Source organism: Chelonoidis abingdonii, chromosome 19 (assembly GCF_003597395.2).
Source record: "Chelonoidis abingdonii isolate Lonesome George chromosome 19, CheloAbing_2.0, whole genome shotgun sequence".
Lineage (NCBI taxonomy): Eukaryota > Metazoa > Chordata > Testudines > Testudinidae > Chelonoidis > Chelonoidis abingdonii.
Genome location: NC_133787.1, coordinates 22,051,543 through 22,063,753, shown reverse-complemented (window position 1 = coordinate 22,063,753; position 12,211 = coordinate 22,051,543).

Below are 12,211 nucleotides of genomic sequence, written 5' to 3'. Positions count from 1 at the left end.
TCTTCCGGAGTCAGGGAGTTCCTCACTGCACAGCAAGGATCTAGAAGTCCTGAGAGCCATGGCTCCAACTGAGGATCACAGGGTTGCCAGACTTCTGGCTGTGCAGCAGGGAGCCTGGAAACCCTGAGTGCCTTGTCCTGAGCCCTGGTTTTCAAGGTTTTAATGCCTCCTGCTGCGGAGCTGGGAGCTTAGACCCTGCTAGAGCCAGGGCTCAATGGGAGGAAGCTGAAAGCCCCCACTTCTGAGGCAGTCTGCAAGGCCACAGACCATGGGAGCCCAGGCTTCCCCAGCAGCCTGTGAGGCAAGGGGGCAGGAAGCCAGGCAGGTCCAATGGAAACCTGCCCATTTTTCATGGAAGTTTGGTGAAAAAGATAATGCTTCTGGGAAACATTTTGGTTTTGATGACTTGGAATTTTCTGACAAATGTTTCTTTGGGAAATTCTTGACCAGCTCTAGTTTTATCCCATACTGACAACTCTTTGAATTAACTTGTCAATGATCAAACTGCATCCATAATCAAGTTAAGTAGGGACAATACTTTTTGCCTTGTAGAATTCCTTATAGTCTACTTTGTTCTCATATTTCAGATGTTCCCTTAGCTGTATTCTTCATAAACATCCTACAAAACTAGTGATGAAGTGAGATTTTTCTTTGAATGTTCCAGAGAGTTTGAGAGTTTCAGGGAAAAAATTCTGAAGAATTTGCCAGAGCTTTCCACATATTTCCACTCTCCTGGCCAGCCTTTATTTAAAGCATTTATGATTTGAATCCTGAGGACCTGAGAGGTCATTCCCTCCCTGTGTCAACAGTCTCACTATGGTCCTTCAGCCTTGAAAATTTATCTGTCCTGGCAAAGGGGAGTATCTATTTTATGGGCACTCAGCATTCAGTGACATTCACCCTGCAGGACCAGAATCCTCTATAAGGTTGGCAGAATGTAGAGGCTGCAGGATTGTAACACTCCCTACATTCGAACCCTCAGGGTGAAATCCTGACTTCAGTTAAATCAATGAGAGTTCTATTCTTGACTGGATTTGTGGCAGGGTTTCACCCCGGCTGACTTGGAGGTAGGATATCCCCAGTGGAATATCCTAGTGCTGAAATCATCTTCCTCTGTTTCATGGCATATTGGTCTGTTAGCATCAAGCAGGGTGTAAGGAGCTTTGGAGTGTGTCTAGGGGGGAGAGTAGGAGTCCTGCAGGGAAAATGCTAAGAACAGCCAAGCTTGGGAAATGAGCTTAGGCTATATTTTGTTGGTTGTTAAAATTGCCAAGAAAGCCAAACCAAAGGAAGGAGGACCCTAAGTTTGGACCCTATTTTGTGTATGCATCATTAGGATCAGAGTGAGAATACCACCTGCTTGTAGAGAGAGTCTCTTTCAGCTGTACCTTGTTAAATTTGCATGTGTTACTTGGCCTTAAAATACAAACCCAAACTAGGAATTGAGCAGTTTTGGATAAGGCCCCACCTGTCTTCCTTCTCCTGCAGATTTGTGTAGATTTTTCTGAAATTCACTACCATCGTCATGTTGGTTTATTATATTGTTCACTGTACTGTGCACTCAGACAAGCACAAGAAGAGGTATTAGACCTGGCAATGGAAGGGAAGATAAAGACAGCCTTCTCATTCTATAAGAAGTAGGAGTTAAAGCAATGACGAAGAAATAAAGACTGATTCAGAAAGATAACACTGTAGCTTACATCAAGGAGGACAAGAGAGTGCCTTAGAGGTAAAAGAACTGACACAGTTTCACAGCATGCACTAGTGAGAGATGAGAATCCAAGGGAAACATCATGGCATGTGAGAAACAAGCTTTCATTGATCACCACATGCCATGATAGCACTGTCTAGGAAACCATTAACAATGGTGAGAAGAGAATACAATATTTGACAACTATTGTTTTGTTTTAAGAAGTACATATTAAAAATACATTTAAAATACAAGACACAAAGAAGCTACATAATGTTATTAAACTTCTTGTAGATGTGCATCTCCTGTGTGCTTTTGAAGAAAACATGCAAATCCGTAGGTTTTGAACTTCCAAGTTTAACTCATCACTTCTCTTGTTCTGTTTTTTTTTTAAATCTATGCAAAACTATTAAGTTGCTGAAGCCCAAAATAGAAGACAGAGCTTTATAAATATTTTGCATATTTTTGTTTAATTTGTTGAAAATAATACAAAACATGCTCACAGTTGGCATCCAAAATGAAAATATTAGGAATCCCTGTCCCTTGATGCATTATGGTTTTCATCAGTCTGGTGTGGTGTTTTTTTTTTTTGTTTGTTTTGTTTTTAGCTCAGTATAGCATTAACAGGTACTTCATTCTCCCTTATGAAGGTAAACTCAGCCACAATGTGTTAGTTTCTACAAACATTCCAAAGTATGATCACTCTGTGTGTATGCAGAAAAAAGAAAGTAAAATTTTAATATAATTAACAATATTTGGTTTGGAAATGTATTTCTCCCTTCCCCCGCACTGAATTTGAGTGTGAGATCGAAGTGTGTATAGGGGCTTTTAGCTCTAAAACATCACCCTTTTATAATCTAATACATGGGGGTTAAATGGAGAGCTTTAAGTGGAGAAAATATGCAGTCCATGTGAAAGGTTTGATAGTACTGTATAGCCACCAAAAGCTTAAATGTGCTTGGCTGTTTTTATGGAAGACAGTAAATTAGTCTTTCCTTTACCTTTGACAGATGAGAAGCAGTGCTTGCATGACTGGTGGCTATCACCATGCATCTGCTACCACACAGGTGAGACTTTCAGCTTCAAAATGATGACTGGTTAGAAAAACAAGATGTCTTTCCTGGTTATAAATTTAACTCTTCTATGATTAGCCTGGGCCAATTAGGACACCCCTGGGGTTCAGACTATGTCTCAGGTACAAGCTGAAAGCCTGATTAGCTGAGGTCTCTTGATACTTGTTCTTGGTAGTAAATGCTGGCACATATAGTATTGATTTTCATTTAGATATCTTAATGTTTCCAGACAATCCTAGCAGATGTGGGCTGAACTCAGATCTACGAGAGAGCTGGGCTGCAATCTACAAGCATTTTTCTTGCCATTTTGTTTCATTTTTCCTAAACTTAACTGATTTGGAATCAGGAGATATAAATGAAAAATGCAGAGTTTGCCTATCAATCATGGCATGTACAAACATTGCTGCTGCCCTTTTCTAACATCCTATTACCACCGGGTAGTTGGCTAGTCAAACAGGAATAAAAATTACACTGCAAACATCATAAGTTAGGCTTGATTTGTTGAGCAAGAAGCCTGACAATTCTGTAAGAGTTATATACCTCAGCCTCGCTGAAAATCAGCCTTGTTATGGCTCTGGTACGTCTATAAAGATTGTTCATTTCATATAAAACAGCTACCTGCACTGAAAGGCCTGAAAGGAAGAATGATGCTGGTTATAAATATAGAGGAAAATCTATTTGTCTGCCCCTTCGTGCTGTTAGCAAGTCACACGATGCAGCCCTTATGCTGTTCCTAGGCAGCAGGGGGAGTTTTCCATGGCCACCTTTTGCTTTCATCTTCTGGCCTGGACTGAAGCACATCATCTCTCTTTGTCACATGAGATAAAGCAATGAAGTGTGACCAGTGCCACTGCATTGCACTCTGCCCACCAGGAGCACGTTAATGATAATGAAAAACTATACTGCACCACATTTAAACTAAATGTGAGCGTAAGGCTGTCTGTCGGCAGACTGGTATAACAGTTAATGTCATAAAAGATAAATAGAAATTATTAGAATTGGTTTGGAAGGGATTTTTTTTATAGAGCAGGGTTGTATTCCTTTAAAGATACATTATCAGACCATTAAATCTAATTTCAGGCTACTGGGCAATTAAAATGATTAACACTCTTTACTCATATAGTTCAATTCATTAAAGTTTTAAACCCCCTTTACACACTATTTATGTTGAAAATAGAGAAATAACATGTGAAAATGTCTTGGATCATTAATCATTCAAATTTGCTATATAACCACTTTTGAAAAATCTTAAAACCATAGTGTGTATTTACAAAGCTCAAAGGCATGCTTGAAAGAAAGAACAAAATTATATTCAACCCCCACTGCATCTGACAGACCTTTTTTGTGGCTCCCAGACCCTTTCCTGTGTTTGCAAAGAAAACCACCCAGAAAATACCCCCAAAAGATTGTTTAGGAAGCTATTCGTCCCAGGGGCTTGTCTACTTCTTAGCTGTCTTCATCTGGGGGCTTATTTTTTTCTTGGTACTCAGTGATTTAGGCATGGAGTTCCCATTAAAAATAATAGGAGCTCCAAGTATAAATCCTTGTGCACTGAAATGAAAATATATTCTGAGTATGGCACTTAGTTTTCAAGTGTGTCACATGGAATTTAGTATTATCTACTGACAAACCAGTTTATTAGATGGATATAAGAAGAGATCTTCAGGCTAGTAAATGCTGCCATTAGTTAGAGGTAAAACACCCACTACCCTTCTGTGTTGGCATTTGCAACAACCTCCAAAACACAGAGGGAACATAATCATGAAAGTCAGTATACAGTATGTGACAAGAAAATTAAAACCATGTATTAATGCTGGTCTTTTGAAAATATTCACTCTAAAGAAATCCAACTTTTTAAAAAGGGGTTAAAACATTTAATTCAGATCTTCATTACCTATTGAAAAGATCTGTATCAATATTTTTTAAGAAACAAATACTACAGATCAGTGTGCTACCCTGTCCTAGGGCTAGCTGAAAACACTCTGGAATGTAGTTGCATGTAATAAGGTGCCCGATGGTTTGACACACCTATCCTTGTCAATGGTCGACCATGTGGCCATAACTCACTGGGCTGTGAACCCGGTGAGATTCCACTAGTCAAGCAGGTAAATATTTGGATGTGTGTGGTTTAAAACACATGTAAATGCTATAGGAAGCAATCCTTGTGGTTCAATAGGTGGCGTTCTTCCCTCTGATCATTACTGAATGATCTGGTTCTCTATCTCCTTGTTAGGTATGCTGCTGGAGGCAGCATCTTTCAGATGAGGTGTAAAACAGAGGTCCTGAACAAATGTGATCATTACATATTTCATGGCACACTTTGTAAGAGTTAAGGTAATTACAATCTGCCAGCCTAAATTCCTCTTGCAGTTCTAGCTGGTGAAGGTTTGCTTCACGTCTTATTCTAAAGAGCCATGTGATTTTGCTCTGTGTTGTCAAACGTGTAGAGGTAGCTATATTTCACTGGTTGGTGGTGTGATCTTAGTGGAAGCTTTGTAGTTGTAAAGTGTTTTAGGACTCTTCACTTTGAAAATGTTATTTGCAGTAAATGTGAGATGGTTATTAAGTGAGCATTATGTTTATAAAGCAGGTGTCTAGTTGTGTGTCCTATCCTCCTCCCAGTCAGGCCTAGAATATGAAAGGTCAACTAGCATTAGGGGATCCAAACAGCAATACTGAAGGGAGGTAATATTTTACCCATCCTATTTGCCATTTTCCCTCTTTATTCCATTACTCTTATCCTTCATGTAAGGCATAAGAACTGGTCACTGTTCAGATATTTTTACAGTCCCGTGTATAGTATCTGATGCAGTTCTAACCCTGGACAATAAAGGAAACTGTCAGCCTCTATCAATGAGGATGTTTCTAATGCTCCTCCATCAGCCTTTCCCCCAAGAGACTGACAGTTGTATCATCTCTGTGATACTCTAAGCTTCTGCTGACTTAGGGAACAGAAATCCCAAAGGTAGTCTTGAATTTAGTGTCAATATATAGTGCTTCAAGCCGGTCCACCAAGCGAGATGTGTAGAAATGTTATTTAGTTAGATGGGCAGGATATGGGGGGCTGATAATCGGGTCATATTCAGACATCTGAGTAGCAAATCATAAACACCCCTACCAGAAACTCTTTCTCTGAAGCTTAGCACTCCTTTTCTCACCTATAGATCTTGGTGGAGGGAGGAGCGGGAGGAGGATCCCCTTAACTTTAGTGTCTTAGGAATGGTGAGCCAAGACCTTCACATGGCTCCTCCAATATCAGGCACTCAACTCTTCTCATCCATGGCTTTCCAGGATGCCTTCAGCAGCATCTTGGAGGTCCAGCTGTTGTCACTGGACCAGCCCGTTTCCCATCTGTGATCTTTCTGGTGGTGAATTTGAGCAAGGCAGAGAAAATCTGAAAGTGGCTTTCTCCTTCATACTGTAGTAGAGAGAACAGGAAATACTCATGCCACACTGCTTTGTTGACCAGAACTTACCCACCATCTTGATGAGGGGAATTTTGTGGCAGGGTTTCATGATACAGTTTTGAGTCTTAAGTTGACTTAGCTGGAATTGCTCTCATGGTATTGGTTCCGATTCCCTGAGTGGCTTTACCTAATCCTTGTGCTTGAGGGGATTGTTGGAGGGTTTTCTCTGAGGGGAGAAGCTGTAGTTGAGATGTTCTCTCTTAATCAGTAAAACATTGTGGGCCAAATGATGTCCCCAGCACATCCTGCAAACCTCTCTGACATCGGTGCAAGACAGAATTTGGCCCAGGGTCTGTGCTTTTTCCATTTTCTAATAATCACAATAATAATTGTACAACCTGGGAATGTTTGGTTTGGGGTTTTTTCAGTCTGTGTACCTGGGAAATTTTTTTTTTTCAAGTTTGTGATACTTCTTGAGGTTCCCATTGGTTCTGATTATTTACAGTTTTACAAGGGGAATATAGGCAGCCCATGCTGTAAGAAAGATCAGAAGTGCCTGCATTCCTCAAGGCTATTGCCGCCTTTAATTCTTCAGTTTAGAGTCAGTGAACTGATTGCATTTTTCTCCATTTGACACTTTATATTTCACATTTCTTCATCACATTATACTGTAGCATATTCTATTTTAAGGACAGCTTCCATTTGCGAATGTGGCCTGTCACGTCTTGACCATTATTGCAGATCTGATGATGGTGACTTAATCTTGCCTCATAATAACTTTAGGCCACTTCCCTGTTTAACCCCATTTTGACTGGCTAGCTAGAGAACTGGATGGAGATAATTACCTTGTTTAGTCCACTTTATTTACCCACTGGAGGAAGTAACTGCATTTTCCTTTTTAGACATTATTTTATATTTCATGTCTAATCATCACATACAGTGACTTGAGGACAGTTGCCCTTGGAATATCCATTCTACAATGCTATTCTTACAGGTTTAAAGAGAGATTTTCCAACTGTGTACCTTGTACGTGAGATCTGCAAATGTAACTACTGTGACTGCACTTGCATATAGACAGAAATCATAACTGTATGTGCAAACTGGGCATGCAGTTTTGCGCACATCTTTGAAAATCTGGCCATTAAGTGGACACATTTTAACCAAGGCGGGAAAGGATCCTGGGGACAGGGGATGTTTATACTCATCTCATTGCTCTGATTCATTTTGCACTGGAAAATTAGATGGTTGATTAGATTATCACTTAAAATGGCACACACAGATGTTACCACTGTCAAACCTGGATTGAACTCCTGATTCCAAATATTTTAATGAAAAAGGCCAATCTCTTGCTTCTTCCATTAGCAAATATGCTACACAGTGTACATTTCCAGTGACTAAAGTTTCTGCTGTGGACTTTGTACATGAAAACTTGGGTGATGTTAGATTAAAGTCTCCAGTAATTTAATAATTTCTTTGTAAAGATATGCTTGTTTTCTGTTGCAGCTGGCATCAGTCTAAAGGAATCAGTAAAATAGGATGATTTTAGCTTATATAAATAATAGCAGCCTTCTCCTATTAGAAATGCCTTTCTTCTGGAAAAGGCAGTTGTCCCACATTAATGGATTTCTAATCAAAAGCACTAAATCCCATATGGTATTTTTTAACACATTTGAGGACTCCCGTTAAGACAGAGTTCGAAATGTACTGGAAACCAACTTAATTGTTGTTCAACATTCATGAAAATATATGGAGACTATACTGACTATAGAAATTTGTGTTCTCTTAGCTACTCTGTATTAGTTTTGCAGTATCGGGGCCCATTTTTTCCCCCTAATAGATTGCTTTTTGTGAGATGGCTGTCACGTTACCATAATAAAGGGTTTTTTCCCCACTCTCTTTCTCAAACATAAAGAACATCAGAAACATTTCCTGAGGAATAAACAGAAATTGAAAGAAGAGTGTCTTGGAAAAACCACTGGATGCTGCAGGAGGAAGCCCTACAATACTTCAGAGTAAAGAAATATAGGAGATTAATATGAACCTTATATAGGTGAATCTTAGCTGAAAAGACGACTTCAGTCAGTAGTCACAGTCATGTCCTGGTGACATTAAAGATATTATTGCTTCTCTTTACCATTTGTATCAATGGTATCTACTTACTGTGAGTCATTGCCACTTGATGTGTAAATATCATGTTGGCTGGAAAGCAAATGTAATTGCTGCTGTCAGTAGGGTACATTATCTAAAGTCACTCATGTTTTGCAGACCGTTGTCTACCTAAGCACAGCAAACATTGCATTTCAGGTGGAATTCTAAATTGTTGCCAGTTTCAACCACAGCTTTCAGCACAGGTTTGCATATATAATTAAAAAACAAAAACAAACAAAAAACCCCAAACAAAACAAATCCTTGATATCTTCCATAATTCACATTTTTTTGTACTGGGGAGAATAAGAAACACATCATGCTGTTAAAGACAACATATAGTAGTTTAGTTTGAAAATGTGGCCTGCCATTTACAAGGTAAATGAATAGATTAGTATGTGTCCCTGAATTTCATATGTGAGAGCTGCCCATAATGGCAAATTTAGCATATTAAAAACAAATGAAAATGATGAGAATTTTATTTCTGCATAGCACAATTCAGTGTTGGGGGGAAAAGTGAGGCAAAATTATAGTTCCTATCCTGGCCCTATGGTTCAACCACTCTCCTCAGCAAGAAAAATCCTTGCGCAATGGGGTTGTTCAGAATTGCTTAGTCATTTAATTAAATCAAACCAACTTGTTCTTCTACCTTTTTCATGTATGTTTTATCACAGAGCAATGGGAGAAATTCCCACTGAGGTAAGGGGGACTGCTCTAGTGCATTTGACAGCATTGTGTCCACTATGGTCCATGGTGAATTTGGCCCAGTGTCTTGGGCTGACTGCTTTTAATTAAAACTAAACATACGGAACAAAGAATGGATGTTCAGTCTGCAGCTCCGAGATAGCACCTACCTCAGTGAATAGTTCAGCACATCTGGGAGTTCCATTTAACCCTTAGGCTGCTACCATTTCTCATGGAGTCATCACCAAATGAATATTGCAGGAGGATAACTGTTGCTACCTGAGCAGCTAGAAAGTTTCCATATTTTAATTAGAACAGGTTCACATGGAAAAGAGGACCCAAACACACCCGGCTTCCTTTCTTTAGTTAATCTAAATTTCCCTTCTGACCTTGCAGAGCTTTTCGCTGAGGTGTGGCAGTAACATTATTCAAATGATATTTTGTCATTTGCTGAATGTTAATCTGTCAAAGTTCTATCTTTGCTGCTTTAATTTGAGACATGATGATATGCACTGCAGCCCCAGTTGTTGGGGGTTAGTTTTATGTTCTCTTCATGCCAGACAGGATTCCTTCCTATAGCACCATATGTCAATAACTCCAACGAATTCCAGTCATGTACCCACACTGTACAGCTGTCACAGTATAATTATTAAAACTAAAGCCCAGAGAAGTTTGTAGTTTTGGAAATGCTCTGGTCTCCTTAGATCTTTACTACTGATGTTATAGCTGATTAGGACCCTGCTAGCCTTCTGTTAGTCTCTTGAAAACTGCTGTAATTCTCATTCATCATGGAAGCTAACCAGCTGCTCCAGAGCCATCCCCTCAAAATGTGTTACTTGATGTTATGCTTTCCTGTTGTCCTGACCTTGGATGTTCAAACAAAGGACACTTATTATATTGGAATTACTTATTATATAGGATCCTGCTAACCACTTTCTGCACACAAAAATGAAAACATCATTATTGTACCTGATGTCACTGAAGAGACTGCTATTAATCTGCCCACTTTTCTTAGTCATCCTGCTATAGTCTCATTGTCATTTCAGCACAGATAGTGAGAGAGTATGACCTCTTCGAATGCTCTTATATCAGTCAATCATTGTACTTTTAGAATGAATGTCTGTCTTGTTGCTTAGCAGTCTGAAGCAACCCCTGTAATCTGAGTTTGGAGTCCTTACATCCACTTTTGTCATTCTTATCCTAAGGTAATAAAACTGAATACCTTCTGATTCACACTGAAACTGAGTAGGAAGTTGAGCTATTTGTTTTCCATTAAAATCTCCAAGTTGAAGCTTTGTGATTTCAAGGTGTTTTATACATTTTAACCTGTTTGACAGCCCCTGCTAAAGTTTATTGAAGTACATAGCAGATCTGAGCAGTACACAGATTTGCATTTTATACTTAATCCCTTCTCGATCCATTATAGCTCATGAAGTAGATAGTAACTAGCCTGTCTTTTGAACCCAATACAGTGTTTTCAGAATCCTGTCCCTCCCTGTTATTTATTTATTTTCTTTTGATTTAGAACGATACAAAGGACTCATGCACAGGTTGTAAGTGCTTAGTCAATGATTTTATATTACAAAACCAAAAGTACAATTTAACCAGCTCATTTCATTGACCAAGCAGCAACTCATAAGAACAACCACAGTAGCTCTGACCAAAGGTCCATCTAGCACAGTATCCTGTCTTCCGACAGTGGCCAATGCCATGTGCTTCAGTGGGAATGAACAGAAAAGATAATAACCAATCCATCCCCTGTCGCCCATTTTCCGCTTCTGGCAAAACAAAGGCTTGGGACACCATCCTGGCTAATAGCCATTGAGAGGCCTATCTTCCAGAAAATTATCTAGTTCTTTTTTGAACCCTGTCTTGACCTTCACAACATCCTCTGGCCAGGAGTTCCGTAGGTTGACTGTGTGTTGTGTGAAGAAATACTTCCTTTTGTTTCTTTTAAACCTGCTACCTATTAATTTCATATGGTGACCCCTAGTTCTTGTGTTATGAGAAGGAGTAAATAACACTTCCTTATTTACTTTCTCCACACCAATCATGATTTTATAGACCATTATCAAACTCCCCTTAGTTGTCTCTTTGCTAAACTGCAAACTCCCAGTCTTATTAATCTCTCCTCATATGGAAGCTTTTCCATACACTAATCATTTTTGTTGCCCTTTTCTGTGCCTTTTCCAATTCCCATATATCTTTTTTGAGATGGGGTGACCAGATCTGCACACAATATTCAAGATGTGGCCCTAACATGGATTTATCTAGAGGCAATACGATATTTTCTGTCTTCTTATCTATCCCTTTCCTAATGATTCCAACATTCTGTTCGCTTTTTTGACTGCCATTGCACATTGAATGGATGTTCTCAGGGAACTATTCACAATGATTCCAAGTTCTCTTTCTTGAATGGTAGCAGATAATTTAGACCCCCTTATTTTATATGTATAATTGGGATTATGTTTTCCCATGTGCATTATTATGCATTCATCATCATTAAATTTCATCTGCCATTTTGTTGCCTGGTCACCCAGTTTTATGAGGTCCCTTTGTAGCTCTTCACAGCCTGCTTTGGACTTAACTATCTTGAGTAGTTTTGTATCATCTGCAAATTTTGCAACCTCACTTCGTATTCCTTTTTCCAGATCATTTATGAGCCACCTCACTTTTTTCAGATAAAATACTTTCAGGCCGATATATTGGTCTTTACTTCAATTCCTTTATCTCCTTTCAAAGGCCAGGTGAAACTCAGGGCCCTGTAGAATCCTGTGGAAGTTGATATATTTTGTTTGTTATTGTTGGTTGGGTGGTGGTTGAATCCCTAGCACAATTTTGTAGCATCTCTGGTGCTTTATGGGCTTTCTTTGGGCAATCTTCCCACAAGTTCTGGATATCTTCTTTCCCTGGCACATTTTCGTGGTGTAACTTGAAATGATCTAAGTAGGGACTGTAAAAGAGCCATTTTTGGTATTTCTTGGATCACTTCTGTTTTTCTTCTATCTCTGTTTGTGATGTGTGACTAGTTGTTATTTCTCTCCAAACTCAGTCTGTTGCTTGAATAAGATTCTGTACAGTATATACTTTTTTTTTTAAATGAAGGGTGAAGGAAGGTTCTTCTTCGAGTGATTGCTCATATCCATTCCAGGTAGGTAGGTGTGTGCGCACCGCGTGCACAGCCGTCGGAGAAACTTTTACCCTAGCAACAC